The sequence below is a fragment of the Eretmochelys imbricata genome, chromosome 4 (assembly GCF_965152235.1).
Source record: "Eretmochelys imbricata isolate rEreImb1 chromosome 4, rEreImb1.hap1, whole genome shotgun sequence".
NCBI classification, from domain to species: Eukaryota; Metazoa; Chordata; order Testudines; family Cheloniidae; genus Eretmochelys; species Eretmochelys imbricata.
This window is the reverse complement of record NC_135575.1, coordinates 84,793,517-84,811,485: the sequence shown is the minus strand read 5'-3', so window position 1 is coordinate 84,811,485 and position 17,969 is coordinate 84,793,517.

The following is a 17,969-nucleotide window of genomic DNA, read 5'->3' as shown; positions in this document are numbered from 1 at the left end:
CTGGTTGTTGCTCTTATGGCATTCAAAACTAAACAAATCAATTGATATGAAAATCCCCACTGCTGATGGAAGAGCAGGCGGGATATTTGTTCTGTAATACTACATTATTATAATTGTATTAGGAAAAATTGCAGATGGAGTTCAAGACACTGGGCTCTGAAGAAATCTCTTCACAAATTCCTTTTTGGGGTGCTAATCACTCCTCAGCCTTCTCCTCACAACCTCATTTTCCCTCACCCCCATTCTTGCGGGATCTTATTCCATCCTCAAAAGTTACCTGGCACTCCGGTGGCTACCTGGAGATGCAGCATGCCTAAGGAGGTGGGCCTTGTGCCAGCTGCTCTCCTGATCTGTAGATGCTCCCAGGAAAAGACAATGGAGAGGGCAGGCAGCTGGCTATTCTAGCAGGAATATGAGCAGAAGAATAAGGGTGAGAGAGGGGCAGCGACTGGGAAGGCTTACATGAAGGAGCAACCTCTTGGATCCTCCAAACAGTGCAACTGCTGCCCGGAAACTGATGAGGTTATGAAGATTTGGCAACTTTCTTTGCCCCTCTCTTCCTCTGTGCTCCCGCCTTGTCCCCTCCTGCTGGATTCCACCTCCTCCACTTCCTTCTGTTCCTGTCCCCTCCACAGGCAAAAAAAAAGAGAGCTCTCCCCACTGGTTTTCCCCATTAGCCATTTGGAGTAAATGGGAGGAGAAGATTGCTTCAGTCGTCTACTTATCAAAGGTATTCTTAGAGCAAATGGTGACAGGTTTCAGAGTGGTAGACATGTTAATCAGCATCAGCAAAAACAATGAGGAGTCCTTGTGGCACGTTAGAGACTAACACATTTATTAGGGCATAAGCTTTCTTGGGCTAGAACCCACTTCATCAGATGCATGGAGTGGAAAATACAGTAGCAGGTATAAATGCACAGCATGCAAAAAGATGGGAGTTGCCTTACCAAGTGGGAGGTCACCCAATTGTGAGAGTGTGGAGAGATGAGTTGACCTTTCAATAGCCTAGGGAACTTTTCCTCTTTAATGAATTAACTATGGGACTGTCACAAGCCCAGTGAAAGAGTTCAGTGCAAGTGAAGATTCAGAAGAGCTCTGTAAAGGAAGGCACGCCGTGCCTGGGAAAGATAAGGAGACACCAGAAGAAGCTAGTACTATAAGCTTACAGTTCATTACAATAAAGGTCTATTCAACTTCTCATTGACTGCTTATCCTACAGATACAAATTTTAAACAGAAATATTCCATTTTTCTATCATAATGGTATATATTCGGTTTACTGTCATCCTTTAAACTGATAAATAGCACAAATTTCTAGTAACTCAATTTCTAGAAGAGTTCCCATAATGTTTGATTACCTAAGCTCGTCTACAGATTTTTTAAACTGACCAAAAATGAAATAGAAGAGAAAAAGAGATATGATTAGTCAACTGATGCTTAAAGTTCAGTGAAGTTCTCTTGGAGGGGAGGAGAGAGTGAAATCTCACCACCAGAACATTTAATTCAGCTTCTATTTTCTTACTCCCCTGAGCTTTGCTTCACACATGTCCTGCCATTTATATAGGCAGTTTGCTCTTCATGATGAGCCAGAATACATCCATTCAGCTTATTCATGAAGATGTGTAATGATTTTTGGCAACATAGACACTACACTTGTCAGCTAATCACATTCACACAGCACAAAATCAGAACTTGTGACTTTCAACATCTAATATACAAGCAGTTTCAGGGTATTGAATGGAAACACCTTAAGCAGAACTGACCAGTAGAAAGCAGAGTAATATGTATACTGTAAGTCACCCATCAAAATGAACCTAAAGAAAGGTGTTAAAACCAAACAGAGAAAGTTTGATATTCAAGTGGGATCCAGCAGAGTAATGGAATTGAAACATAATATGGGGGGAAAAACTCATCTGGACTTTATTCTAAACTGTGTGTGGTTTGAGAAGAGGCTGGTAATGGATTGACCCTAAGACAGGCAGTGATTCTGAGGAGGTAAGTTGAAAGGAAAGATGGGGAGCACATTTATAAAAACAAAGCTGTATTCTTGTTTTTGTCAAAAAGCATTAGAGAAACAGAAATTGAGGCGAGAAAAGGGAAGCCCTTAACACAGGGGTGCTGGAACAACTTGTACAGTGGGGGTGCTGAGAGCCATTGAACCAAACTGTAAACCCTATATATGATGACAGGTTTCAGAGTAGCCGCCGTGTTAGTCTGTAACCGCAAAAAGAAAAGGACTTGTGGCACCTTAGAGACTAACAAATTTATTTGAGCATAAGCTTTTGTGAGCTAATTTGTTAGTCTCTAAGGTGCCACAAGTCCTCCTTTTCTTTTCACTATTTATGATGAAAACTATTCCAAGCCCGGGGGCCTAGCAGCACCCCCACCACCCCTAGTTCTAGCACCTATGCCATAACAGCACTTTTCAGAGCATTTTCTCCAAAAAGGTATAAAAGTGGACAGCTTCTCACTCTGTTGTTTAACAATTAGAGCAAACAATGGAAGACAGGACCTCTAGGTTCTATTCCCAGCTCTACCATTAACTTGTTTTACCAACCCACTTAGGTTCTCAGTTCCTCAGTATGCCCATCAGTAAAACAGGGATAGTTCTACCTCACAAAAGGAGTTGATTCATATTTGTAAAGTACTCTGAAATCCTGAGCAAACATCTTTATGGCTGAGATTTTTCAAATGAGCCCAAGGGATGTAGGCATCCAACTCCCATTGAAAATCCCTGGACCCACATAAATGGAAAGCATTAAGAGACGAGAACCTCATAAAAGCTGTAATAACCGCTACCTTATATGTTTAGGGTTGTGGTAGATTTTATCTTAATTGATTCATCTTCAGTATAACTACAGGATTTTTTTTTCCTTTTAATTTATAAAGCATTCAAGACAGTGTGGATGGTTTTTTTTGTTTGGTATGCATGTTTAGTTTAGTTTTGGTTTTTTGCTTGAGGCATGAGAGGAGAGAGACTTGGAGGTTCATTATTTTTATTTTGGTATGTTATGAAATTATTTGCATTTCTGACAAGTTGAGAAGTTTAGACGGATTTTAAATCTGGAAGACAGCATAATAGCTACTGTTCAAGACTGAACTATAACAAACCAGACGAAATCTTCACAGAGATAAAGTTATTCCAGCCTCTGAAAAGACATACACCCACACACACTCCCTGAGTTACATATCGAGCAGATCTGAGCTATGGTAGAAGAGCTGTTGTTACAACTAATGCAGTGACTGTAGGGAACTGCCTATCAAAAGTGCAACTCTTGAAGAACATTTTAGCAAACACTGGTGAATGCTAACTCCAGTCACACAAGATTTTTAAAATATTTTTAGTGGTGGTAAATCTTAATACTTTGTATTAAATGGTGCTTTCTTTTCCAGGCTCTTGTAGTCCAGGAGGAGCTTTGCCACAGCAACTATTAGTGGGTCTCTTTTCCATGTAGTCTGTTGGAGTAAGCCACTCCCTTTCACTTGCGAATTTTTCACTGATGTAACACAGCCCAGCTAAATAGCATGACATATTTGGCTAGTTCTTGGTTAGATTTTATGCACTTGAATTCTTGTTCTACATGACATTTCACAGGCCTGCTCATTTTCAAAGATCAGCTTGCGAGTCTGAAACAGAAACGTGGCATACACAGAGGCTGGGCTGGAAGATTGTTTAGGGAGGTTTAAAAATGGTGAACGTAATGCTTACACTTAGCATATGGGTTTGCCAAGCACTGGCTTATAACAGTTTTAGAGGCCAGTAAATTTGATAACTAGGTTGTTTAGAATCTGGTTTTAGTTCATGTTCAGATTTGTGAAGGTTTAACATATCTGGATTTTACACCATTTCATTTTAACTTGAAGCTTCAGTGAAGGAAATTGAAAATACCATGTAAATCTCAAGAAAATTCCAGCAAAGCTAGCCTTGGGATTCTGGACCTCAAGAAGCCTTTTAAAGGTTGAGAGCAGTGGGAAGCAAGCCTGTAGCCTACTAACTCCCAAGCCAAGATATGATGTCTTCTGGTAACACATATCTGATCCCTCCTTAATCCCAGACTTTTCAGGAGGCTGCCGGCACATCTGTTCCCCCATTTGGTAAGAGGTAGTGCTACTACCCCTACATCTCGGAAAAAAGGGTCTCCTGTTGGGTAAGTGACCTGCCCACATTCTCACTCCTAACTGGTAGGACTCCCTACTTCAAAGTCTTCTTACTTCAGGCCTAAGGCTCCGCAAACTGCATTGTGTCATTAAGGACTTCCACAGAGTATCTCAGACCTCAGGCTAAATAAAAATGTAAAAAAGACCATTGGAACGGCAGCAGTAGTATTAGCTGGAGCCCGTTAGAATCATCTGCTTCTTTAAGAAGGGTGGGAGATGGGCAGGGGCAGGCCACCCAAGATGACCTTTCCTGAACATGGAGGCAAAAAGGTCTGCCATTGCCATCTTCCCAAGTATCCAAATAAGGGGGGGGGGGCAGCTAGCCTTCTGGAATCTGGCCAAAGGATTCAGGAGAAAGGAGAGGCTCAACAATCAAACCGCTGAAAGCATCTATCAGGTGCACAGACAGCAGACAACCAGACTGCTCCCCCACTTCAGGGGGTCATTACAGCATCCCGGGGTAAGGGCATGTGATCCAGTGAAACTCAGATTTAATTCTAATTCTTAAAAAAGAAGAGTCTCAAATCGAAGACAAGCATCAGCTTTGTAAGGAAACTGAATTGGACAATTTTGACCTCCCTAGTTTTAGGTTAGGTTGTGCCACACAGCTTATTGATGGATTCCAATCCAAAATCACGCACCAGCAGCTTGCTAAAGCTATTGTATAAATATCATTGTTTATAGTCAGTCTTGCTTTATTTAAAGCTGTGGCCTTTTCCCAAAAATATATCTTGTCATCATTTCAGCATGTCTTAGGGCAATGTCACACAGGCCAACTAATATCTTTAGCCTTCACTGAATGACCTATCTTTGGAAGACAAAAAGTAATACAAAGCCAACCGAACTATAAATCTGAGAGATTTTACCACCTGTATTCATTATACTCCATCTAAAACAATCTCCTCCCAGCAGATTAAAGATCCAGAGTAATCAGTGATTCAAAGGGCTGTATTTACACTGGGTAGTGGGGGAGCGAAACAAGGCAAGGACTCACTATCACATCCACAGTCTCCTTTAGCCAGGTTTGTTGTCCCAAAGAAACAAAAACAAAACAGTTAATTGCATCATCTTGGGATGTGGTACTCAAGGGATTTGCCCCTTTACCTCAGGTTCTTGCTGCCTCCCCTCCCAGAGGATGGGCAGACAGACACTTCTGTTTCCTAGCTCTGACTCACCAGGTCTCTGACTGGGTCATCTATCATTTCTGCAAATCCAGTTGCTCTCTTTTAAAGCCTATTCTGGGTAAGCTGATGTGGATGTCTTAAAGGGCCAGTGTCATCCTGTGATATGGAGTTGTACAAAAACTCCATGTGATGGGTTCTCTCCCGGGGTGCCACTTGGAACTGGGGTACCAATGAGCCTGCCTATCTCACCATCCTGGGCTCCCTTTCATGCTGTGGTGCTGTGATAAGTTGCCAAGCTCTCCAAGCTTGCTCATTCACCAGCATACACACAAATAGGGACACAGCCAGTTGCAGCTTCACACAGATGCTGAGATCAGATCTGCATAGGAAGGCTCAGCTAAGGAACCTCCCAGTTGCTAAGGCACACCCCAACTCTGGAGTGTAAACCCAAAATTATACTGGTGTTATGCTGTACAGTTCCCTGTGCAGCACAAGCTCATAAAATTCACCCTCCTCCCTCAATGTGGGGAGAGATATGCAACAGCTTTCTACCCAGAGTTATAATTTCCCCACATTGGTTTTAGACACAACAAAAAGCAAGTTTATTAACTACAAAAAGATAGATTAAGTAATAGCAAACAGATCAAAGCAGACTACCTAGTAAATAAACAAAACTGCAAACTGAGTTTAACACACTAGATAGGTAGGATATGAATTAGCAAATTCTTACCCTGAGTGATAAACAGGATGGCAGATTCTTAAGGTACAAGCGGTCTTGGATTTCCCAGGTTTTCCTACACAGGCTAGCAATCCCTTATCTTAGGACCATCACTTGGTCCCTGTTCAATCTTTATTCCTCAGATGTTCCAGGTGTGTTGTTGTAGGGAGATGAGATACCATCATGATGTCATGATCCCCATTATATATCTTCTTCCCACTTGCTGGAAAGCTCTTTTGTTGTGACCTGGGTCAAACCATTCCCATTGTGTAGTACTATCTATTAACACCATTTCCTGGGGTAATCCTTGTGCTTGTGTGCATTTCCTCAATAAGCCATTAACATTGTTTGGCCTTTTCACTGTTGTACCTGAAAGGCTGCTTGTGGGTGTTTTCAACCTCAAAACATGTTTCAGTAACACATACTGTCATAAATATAAAGGGAAGGGTAAACCCCTTTAAAATCCCTCCTGGCCAGAGAAAAAATCCTCTCACCTGTACAGGGTTAAGAAGCTAAAGGTAACCTCGCTGGCACCTGACCAAAATGACCAACGAGGAGACAAGATGCTTTCAAAAGCTGGGAGGAGGGAGAGAAACAAAGGGTCTATGTCTGTCTGTATGCTGCTTTTGCCGGGGATAGACCAGGAATGGAGTTTTAGAACTTTTAGTAAGTAATCTAGCTAGGTATGTGTTAGATTATGATTTCTTTAAATGGCTGAGAAAAGAATTGTGCTGAATAGAATAACTATTCCTGTCTGTGTGTCTTTTTTGTGACTTAAGGTTTTGCATAGAGGGATTCTCTATGTTTTTGAATCGAATTACCCTGTAAGGTATCTACCATCCTGATTTTACAGAGGTGATTCCTTTACTTCTATTAAAAGTCTTCTTGTAAGAAAACTGAATGCTTTTTCATTGTTCTCAGATCCAAGGGTTTGGGTCTGTGGTCACCTATGCAAATTGGTGAGGATTTTTACCAAACCTTCCCCAGGAAGTGGGGTGCAAGGGTTGGGAGGATTTTGGGGGGAAAGATGTGTCCAAACTACGTTTCCCAGTAGACCCAGATAAAGTTTGATGGTGGCAGTGGAAATTCCAAGGGCAAAGGGTAAAATTAATTTGTACCTTGGGGAAGTTTTAACCTAAGCTGGTAAAAGTAAGCTTAGGAGGTTTTCATGCAGGTCCCCACATCTGTACCCTAGAGTTCAGAGTGGGGAAGGAACCTTGACACATACATAGCCAAACATCATAACTTCACATACAATCCTATCTAGCAGATCAAGACTTTTTAAATGATACCTCACACAAGGCATACTTTGTGCAAAACATATCCTGATTATATGATAGTGGTGAATATTTGTGTACCAGGGTATCACACTCCTCATCTAGAAATAAATTAGTTGCATGGTGAATTAGATATACATAAATGTAATTTCAACTAGGAATTAGGGCAGAGAATGGGAGTAGTAGCTGAGCCTGGAAAAGTTAAGTGAAACCCTGTCCCCAGTGAAGTTAGTAGAGGAAGGATTTCACCCTATATTTAGAATCATAGAATATCAGGGTTGGAAGGGACCTCAGGAGGTCCAACCCCCTGCTCAAAAGCAGAAGCAATCCCCAATTAAATCATCCCTGCCAGGGCTTTGTCAAGCCTGACCTTAAAAACTTCTAAGGAAGGAGATTCTACCACCTCCCTAGGTAATGCATTCCGGAGATTCTACCACCTCCTTAGGTAACACATTCCAGTGTTTCACCACCCTCCTTGTGAAAAAGTTTTTCCTAATATCCAACCTAAACCTCCCCCACTGTAACTTGAGACCATTACTCCTTGTCCTGTCCTCATCTACCACTGAGAATAGTCTAGAACCATCCTCTCTGGAACCACCTCTCAGGTAGTTGAAAGCAGCTATCAAATCTCCCCTCATTCTTCTCTTCCGCAGACTAAACAATCCCAGTTCCCTCAGCCTCTCCTCATAAGTCATGTGTTCCAGACCCCTAATCATTTTTGTTGCCCTTCGCTGGACTCTCTCCAATTTATCCACATCCTTCTTGTAGTGTGGGGCCCAAAACTGGACACAGTACTCCAGATGAGGCCTCACCAATGTCAAATAGAGGGGGACGATCACGTCCCTCGATCTGCTCGCTATGCCCCTACTTATACATCCCAAAATGCCATTGGCCTTCTTGGCAACAAGGGCACACTGCTGACTCATATCCAGCTTCTCGTCCACTGTCACCCCAGGTCCTTTTCTGCAGAACTGCTGCCTAGCCATTCGGTCCCTAGTCTGAAGCTGTGCATTGGGTTCTTCCGTCCTAAGTGCAGGACCCTGCACTTATCCTTATTGAACCTCATCAGATTTCTTTTGGCCCAATCCTCCAATTTGTCTAGGTCCCTCTGTATCCTATTTACCACTCCTCCCAGTTTAGTATCATCCGCAAATTTGCTGAGAGTGCAATCCACACCATCCTCCAGATCATTTATGAAGATATTGAACAACCGGCCCCAGGACCAACCCCTGGGGCACTCCACTTGACACCGGCTGCCAACTAGACATGGAGCCAGTTATGTCTAATTCTGTGCTGTATTACAGTGGTTTTACCACTTATACAATGTTTTTCATCCATGGAACTCCAAGTGAGCTACAAAGGTGGCAATTGTCATTATTTCCACATTGGTTAAAGTGAAACTGAGGCATAGAGGTGAAGTGCAACCTTGCAATTGAATTCTTTGTAAGTGATTTAGCAGATGCAAAGAGTAGAAATTAGGGGCAAGATTTTATGCTACTCCTCACAATAAGAGGAGCACAGAAGTCAAAACCGAGAACTGGGGTGAAGGCAAAAATACCTTTACAGTACTTTTGCACCTCTAGGTCCAGTGACACAGCCTCCATCATAAGTCCAAGAAGCCCTAGGCATTGATACTAATTAGGTACCCTCATTGGCCATCCCAAAAGAGAAGCCATATATTAAGGGGAATGGAGACTGCTAGTTGTTAGCCCTAGCAGCAATCTCTAAACTATGCTATGAGTAAGGATGCACTACTTTTTTCCATACAAGGTTTACTATAGATAGAAAGTGGCTTCATTCTCCAGGAATGGCTGATGTTCAGTATCTTACGCAGATAATAAAAATTACACCCCCTCCCCAAAACAGCTAGCTATAATTCTTTTTGGTAGGAGAATTAAGTGTTTAACATCTCCATGTTATTTCCATGCCAATCAGTAGTTTAAAGTGATATCTGCAAGATCTCTGCTTCACAGAGTGCTTGCTATCCAATGCAACATCTCTCATAGCAAGTTCCTCTTAAAAATATTGTATTCCCTACATAGTTTAGAAAACAAAACATGGAAGCACAGTTAGCTAGAGGCACTGGAAAGAGACAGTTACCACAAATATGTCAATTCTGATATTCCAATAAACCTTATTTATATGTGTTTATTTTCAAACTGAAGCCTGAAATATTTTATAAAACATGAATAGTAACCAAATGTGTTTTCAAGTTATTTTACAACAGGTTGACATTCACAGAAATACTCTCTTTTAATTAGCATTTTTGGGTAGACAAATATTACAAAGAACTGGGAGGCACAAGGTCAACAAAGATATACTAGAAAATGAAAGAGTCAGAACTCAGGAATTTACAGTATGGCTGTGCATATGAATGGATGACAAAAATTCAATAATCAAAAGAATCTACTTGACATTTGAGATAAATGAGGTGCAATCACCAGTACATAGCATAAGAAAACACTTTTGCTTCACACTGCACTCTGTAGAAATAAAGAAGAGTTTTTTAAAAGAACGAATAAATAACCACTGCTGAACCTAATCTCAAACAATCCCAGTTTCTTTGGCATCTCTAGTCTAGAATACATCTTGTTCCAGCCTATTGGACTTTGTAGATTACTGGAAGGAGTGGGGAATGTAGTCAATAAAACAAACAAACCTCCTATCTGTCCCTCCTGATACCCTTCACTGCTGGAGCAAGAGCCCTCTCCTCTACAACTCCCACTTACTGCAACAGCCTCTCTTACATCAAATCACCATCCGTTTGATTCTTCTAAGAAGATACAGTTTTTCTCCCTTTGCTAGTCTATTCCATGTAGGTTGTTATACCTCATTCATTACAGGAGTACCAATATCTCTTTAATAGGAGAAAGGTTTGAAGGCACAAAATTAGATGGATGGATGGCATATAGAAGGATTTGCTTAGTGTGGAGTTTGAGGAATTGCTTCAAGACAGACTGGAATGGAGGAGAAGGACTTGAAGAGCCAACCCTATACATATCGGACTAAAGCTAAAAGAAGCAACATCATGTGATGCTGTCTGTAAACTAATTTAAGATGTTGCTTGTATGAAAGACTGTGTACAAAATAAAGACTTGTGTTGTATCTTTTGATTGGTTAAAACCTGCCACATGAAAATATTTTGTGCTAATTCTTTCAGGCTAAACACAAAAATAGATTACATTGAATTTAGGGTGACCAGATGTCCTGTTTTTATAGGGACAGTCCTGATATTAGGGGCTTTGTCTTATGTAGGTGCCTATTACCCCTGACCCCCGTCCCAATTTTTCACACTTGCTATCTGGTCACCCAATTGAACTAGATACGTAATATAATCTCCTTCAAAAAGGCAGAGGACTCTGCAAGTTGCCAATAAACTAATACAAGGATTGGAAGGCCCCCCACCCTCATCTACCAACTCAACCACCATTAAACTATGTTGCTATGAGTCCCTCAGCTCCATAACACTGGAAATCTTAGTTGCTGAATCAACAAGGCTGGCCTATAAAACACAGCATCACTAATTTCTGTTATAGGTACAATAACATCATGAAAGCAGGGCACATTAGCCCCTTCCCTGCCAGTCAGGCTGATGAAAGTAGCCTTGAAATGAGGAAGGGGTGGGAAGAGACAAAGGCCCATGAGGCAGGAAGAGGGCAGAGAAGGGGAGAAAGGGAGAGGGTAGTAGGGGGAAGGAAAAAACAGAGGGAATACATGAAGATGGAAACAGACAGACTGTGGGGAGACAGTAACAGTAAGTATGTAACAAAAGTACTGACTAACAGAAGGGACAACTTTGCCACTTGCGAAAAAAAAAAATGTTCCTTCCACTATGCATATAGCCCTCAGCCTGACTTTGGGCAAATTTCACAGTCTCAGACATTATTTCCCTCTCCCGCAACCCTCCAGTTAGGCCAATATTTTACAATCACTGATGTAAAGTCTGTCAACATGACTGACTGTATTTAAGGAACATGGAGAAACATTCAGCAGAACTACTATTACTGTTCTATTCAAACTGAGGACAAGTCTACAGAGAAACAGCAATAGCACTGCAAATGTACCACTGTCGTGCTGTAACGTAGATGCTTCTGACATGAATGGAAGGGGGTTTTCCATCAATGTAATTAATCCATCTCACCAAGAGGCAGTCGTTAGGGTGATGGAAGAATTCTACTCTTGACCTAGCGATGTCTACTCCAAGCTGTAGAGTCAGACTACAGCGCTCAGGGCACACCATTTTTCACAGCTCAGAGACATAGCTAGGTCGATTGAATTTTGAACTGCAGACCAATCTTAGTTTTTTGATTCCCTAGTCTAAGAAACTGAATACATATGAAACTGAACTCAAATGAGATTGTCATACTTGAGTATGACATGATGACACGCTGTAAAAGAAAATCTACATGACTAAGCACTATACAGTACTAAACAATCAAGAGATATACTGACTTATACAGAGAACATAGCCTAACAACGAGCAGATATCTGCTTTAGAAAGGTCAGTTTATATTGTATTAATAGTACTCTTAATTGTAAACATTCCAGGGAGCCAGGAAATAACCATAAATGAGTAATGACCTTGAAACTTAATAATTAGAATAGCTAAATAAAACATGAAGTTTTCCCACTATATATAATAGCCACTCTCCAGTGTTCACAGTATTGTTCTTCAACAATGGCAAGGAATTAAAGAGTTTCTGTCTAACGCTAAACAAGGAACTTTATTAGAATAAAAACAGCATTATAAAGTTACCCTGTCTGTCCATATCTCTCGCTCTCTGCTTCACTTCACAGCCTCTGCCTAAAATCTTCCATCCTGCTGGGTTTCCTGCTACAGATTTTTTTAAGTACACTTATCTGTACAAGAAGAACAGGGTATTTTGTTTAACACCAAAGAGAACATTTAGAAGTGGGGCTGCCAAGTCTGTTCTTCCCATCTGCAACTGCTGAGAGGACTGGGGAAGGTTAACTATTCTACTGAATCAGGCATTGTAAGCTCCAAGAGAAGGAGGAAACATTTCTGATTGATGTCAGAATTTTCCATGACTTAGAACCATGTAATAAAAATAATTCCAGTGATGTATTGCTTAAAAAGCTTAGAAATTATGAAGTGTAATATCCCAATATATACCGGTTGACGAGCAAGCTCTTGAACACAACCAATCAAGGCAAAGCCATTAAACTAAGTATTTATTGACCAAATAGTTTTAACACTCAGTAGCTTTAGCTAAGAGCTCCAAGCCATTCCCACTGAAGTAGAGGGTAAAACTCTCATTGACTTCAAGGGAACACTATCAGGGGCTAAGGTTGTTCATAGTTTTGAAGTAGCCCTCCATAAATTCTTGCCCACAATAATGGTCTCCATAATAGGCTCAATTTTTCACAAAAAAATTGGTCAATATTATATATCCAGTTACAGGTTGATTTTGATGCTCAGTGAGGACACCACAGGGAAGAGTGTTTATCTGGTAATATTTATATCCCAGATTCTGCCTGTTAATTTGCAAATAATTTTAGTCAAACCATTTAGCTCTGACTTTATAGCTTGGTAAACTGAGGCTTGTATCCATCTTACTTCACAGGCAAAGATATCCAGGATATGAAATCAGTCCTATCAGGATGTACCAAAACACATGACTGAGACACTAATAGCACGCCAATGCCAGAAAGCAAGTGGCTTGCCCAGGATGTAACAGTCTCTCTCAAATGGCCTAACCAACTCAGTTTACTACAACTCACTGTTTTCAATCTGTATCTAAAAGGTGTTACAGAAAGTCTCATATGCAAACTAGCAACATGCTGGTCATTAATATTATTGGTGGTGTAGGTACCAGTGTAACTGTGCACAGACTCACTGGCGACACCTCCTGCTGGTCATCCAGGGAATTAGCGCCCTCTCCAGCCTGGTGTCTTGCTGCTGGCTCCCATGTCCCTCCCAGGACCCCATTCACCGGGTGCTGCCCCCTGGCAGTACCCAACAGTTCTGGGTCTCCCCCTCCCAGGGGAATCCCCCACCCACTATCCCTACCTCGCCTCAGCCATAGGTTCCTGCCAGTCACCAAGTAGCCCCCATGCCCTGGGGCAGACTGCAGTATGAGCCACTCATCACAGGCAAGGTTGGGTTTAGACCTGCTGCCTCTGCCTACCCGTGGCTGCCCCTACAAGCCCCCCATACCTAATAGGCCTTACCAGGCCCACAGCCTAGGGCTTTCCTAGGCCGGAGCTCCCCAGCTCCCTTGGCCTATACCCAGCCCTGCTCCCCTCCGGATACTTGCTTAAGCCCCTGCAGCCAGGCCCTTCTCTCTCTCAAGGCAGAGAGAGACTCTCCCTAGGCTTCTGGCTCACAGCCTTTATAGAGCCAGCTGGGCCCTGATTGGGGCATGGCCCCCAGCTGAGGCTACTTCCCCAATCAGCCCCATTGCTTTCCTTCTACAACAGCCCTCTCTCAGGGCTATTTTAAACCCCTCTGGGTCTGAGTGGGTGTCCACCCCTGCTACAACGAGTAACATGAAAAATTATAAATATGTGCTGGAAATATGTTCTTAAAGCATGTTTGGCAGGCAAGGATTAAGTCACCCTGTCCTAGACAAAGGACTGGTTCCACCTGCTTGAATGTGTCTCCAATGTAAATGAACAAGGAGAAAATGAAGTTACATGCAAGGTAGATAAAGCCATCAGGCAAACCAGTTTGGCATTATGGCAATTTAATACTCTCGACAGGGAGAGAAGCTGCAGCTCCAAGAAACAGCCTCAAAGCAAGCTCATTGAACTTTGGAAGATATTAGCAAAACTAAAAGGCTATTTTGACATCCTTCACCTGAAGAGTCAAAGAAACCATGCACATTGGGCTCTGATTGTATCCTGGCTAAGAACGGGTCAGCCATGCTGAAAAAAACAGTGAGAAAAAATTACTTCAGACAAAAGACTCTAGTTTGTTAAGTTGGATTTGTCTTATAAGAGGACTTTTACTTTGGTTTCTCTGTATTCATTTCTATCACAATTATTTCTACTATATCTGTTAATAAAACTTAAGATCTTGTTTTATTACTTAGCCCTCCCATTGCAGTATTTTCAAACTGAAATGTACAATCCTCAGACAAATGCTGAGTCTGGTGCAATATACTGTCTGTGAACCAAAGCTGCACAGAACAGACGCACCCAGAGTTACAGAGCAGATGCTGACAGACGGTCTGGGTTGAACCCCAAAGTATCACAGTCATGCTTGGAATACTTTTGGCCACTACATAAGATTCTAGAATTCATCTTAGAATTATAATAAATATGTAATGTGGTAAACTCAGGACAAACAGCTACAAAAGGGGGGTAGTAATTAGTCCTAGGGGATTAAAAGGCCCCTCCCTATCCACTGAGGAGAGAGAACCACCTCTCTGCCCCAAACCTGAGTCTCCAAGGCTAAAAGGACTGAGCCTCCTGAGGCGAACAAGCTATTTTGCCACAGTAAGTAGAATGCATATAAAGGCAGGAACAAAGGAAAAGTTAGAAAAACGGACCTGGACACAAACGTATGAAACATGGCTGCACATTTTAAAAGTTAGTTTTCTTGTTATCACTGTAATATTTCAGTCAGGTCTAGTATTTCTAGATCACACAATTAAACAAGGGAGTGTGAAGGCCACTGAACACAGATACTTGCAATGTGTTATGATTACAGAAGTATCTTTTCCAAATAATCAGCTATGACAATCCACCATGTGTCAGCTCTTGCCATGTGGTAAGGTGAGATAATGGTTGTGCAAAGGGCTACACTGCAAAACTTAAGATACCCTAAGGCCACATTTTTAAGATGTGACCCTAAGGCCACATTTTTAATATGCAGAAGCGTATATAAAACTGTACAGCATAAGCAAATAAAGCTATGTGCTTGTTTTTATGAATTGGGTATTTACAGGCCCAGATACCCATTTAGGCAACTAAATGACCATTAATACATCTACCCAATTTACATCTGCAATTACTATAACTGCAGATTTAAATGCAGGAATTTAATTGTGTATGCAAGTGAGCTTTTTTTTTAATAAAAGAAAAATGTGTCCCTTCAGGGTGTCTGTCAGCTGCCACTAACGGTGAATTCACACTTGTGTACCGATGAAATCTGTACTAATTTTCTTGTATCAGTTTTCAGATCTAATATACAAGAACACTTTTTTACTGATATTAGAATAGTAGCAGCATATGTGAAGACTGAAAAAACTCTTAGGGAAACAATGCAAGGCTAACTTTGAGACTACGATATGCAGCGATACAATCAACTTTGAAACTATGGGTCGCCTGCTGGGGAAAATATTCTTGATCCTGTGCCCACTGAAGTCAATGCCACAGCTCCATTAGCTTCAGTGGTGCAAAATCAGGCTCTGTATTCTAGTGGTGCTAGAGCACCACTATAGAAGTTGTGTTGTAACCTTAACTGTTTAAAGGTCGACCATTCTAAGTCCTCTAAAATTGACACGCTCAGTTGGATTCCTTTGAAATTGTGCGTTTCTCAGGAGGGTGCAGGGCTGGGTTAGTGACCCAAATTTTGGGCCAATTGATCTAAGGGCTGTAGAGACTTAAGTCTCCCCCCACACACACACACACACACTAGCCATTTTCAAAGTTTCCTAATTTTGTGTGTGCAGAATTAGAGATTAAGCTATGGTGTGATGTCAGCAAAGTGGTGTCAATCTGTCAAATTTTATCAAAAGTAGCACACAGCACCCACTAAATTTTTGGGCAGGGGGAAGAGTCCCAATTAAAGACATTGTTTACACTGTGCATGTGCCAATACAGAAAAACAGCTAGGGGTTTCCATTCCCACCATTTAACATGCGTTAAAGCATAATATTCGTTCAGATTTTAGATCTGAATGGTTACTTGCGTTGCTCTGAAAAGAAGGCATGGGGTATCATTAGTTATCCAAATTTGGGGTAATTTGACTGAGGGATTCCCAAGTTACAGCCCCTCATCCAAAAATCAGGGTGTGTGCAGGGTTAGGCTCTTGACCACGATCCAGCTCCCAATCCTGATCTTGGTTTATTGTGTTTGGCTTAGGACCATTGCTGATCCTGGTGCAAGACCCTGGCCTGGCCTGACCTGACACCTTCTCACCTCACACTCTCTATTTGGCAACAGACTCTGACTTTTAATTTTGACCTGGCCTGGCCCTGGACTGATCTTTGACTTTTCAGCCCTATCACTGAACAGCTTACCCCATTCCCACAGCTGCCCATGACACTTTGTCTTTGGAGGGAGAGGAAGGGAAATGAGGATAGATGGTAGGCAAGCCTTGCATTGGTTGTTTAGAAGAAAAAAAAATCTGTATTTTCACTAGCCTCTGGGGGAAGAAAGGGGCAAGTGGCTACTTCCTGATCTTGGGGCAGATTAACGTGGTGTTTCCAAAGATTCATAGTACAGAGATTTGGAACAGACAGTGCAGGAACCCAGGCTGCTAAAGGAAAAGTGATGTGCACTGTCAGAGTTGCCAATGTGTGGATTCTGGGTAATTCCTGGATCACTAGGTTGCATAAACTTGTGGACAGCAAAGAATATACCATGACACTGGAATTACTGAGTACAGGCTGATTTGGGTGCAGAGAGGGTTGGCATCATGTTTTGCTCACTCAGCAGTGTCTAACCAGTGACTTTAGAGGTTGTGACCTGCTGGACTTTGTGGTGATTCACTCAGGCCAAAGAGATCTGGGGTGTACCCAGGACTTCTGAAAGTTTTCTCTGATTTGGCCAAACATATGAATTGCTGCAGTGAGAATATTAAAGCCATTAAAAAGTGTTGGAAGAACTTTAATCAGGAAATTGGAGGGTTCATGGCTGATCAGAAAATATATACTGTATGGCATAGAATCATTGCAAACTGACACCTCACTGTTTCTCAGAGAGAGGGTACAGCTATTGGACAGGGGTCAGAGGATCTCTCTCTCAAACTGCAAGTGTTTTGGAACAGAAACCCTGCCTATAATTTCTCTTACTGGCCCCTGCCACAAACTCTACCCTCCAACCATTCTGAAACATGACCAGGAACACCATTCAACTGCAACATAGCTATCCTTCACTCCAGACACTGCATCTGAATCAGGTTGCAGGAAGGAAGGAAGGAAGTAATAGCAATAGAAATGTTTGTATATCAGGGAGTTGAGGGTTCCTGCAGACAGGTTCCTTGCTTGTAGTGGGTAGGGGCAACACAGAGTGAATGGGTTAGGGCATGGCTGGGAAGATGTACTAAAGTGGGGCTCCTGGGGCCCAGCTGATGTGGGGGGGGGGCAAGCTGGATGACTTATGCATGTAAACTGTAGGACATAAGCACAACTGCTTAAATGACTACTAACTGCTACCAACATAACTTTTCCTGTTCAAAGAGACTAGGAAATTTGATGGAGAAAAAAAATTGGAATTACAGAGTTGGGATTGGTTGGTGGTATGTTGTCCCCTTGCAGAAAATTGAGTGGAGTAAAAATCAAACTTCCGAAAACCAGGAATCGAACTGTGAAGGTTGCCCATGCAACATTAAATCTGGCCTCTTTCAGCAATGCCCCAATATGCCCTGTTAACACACATACCTTTACATTGCCAACCCCACAGTTACTGAAACTATATGGTCTTCACCTCTTTTTTACAATCCATTCATTCTCACCCACAGGATTCCATCCAATGCTATTAAGGATGGGGGAGGAGGGAAGAG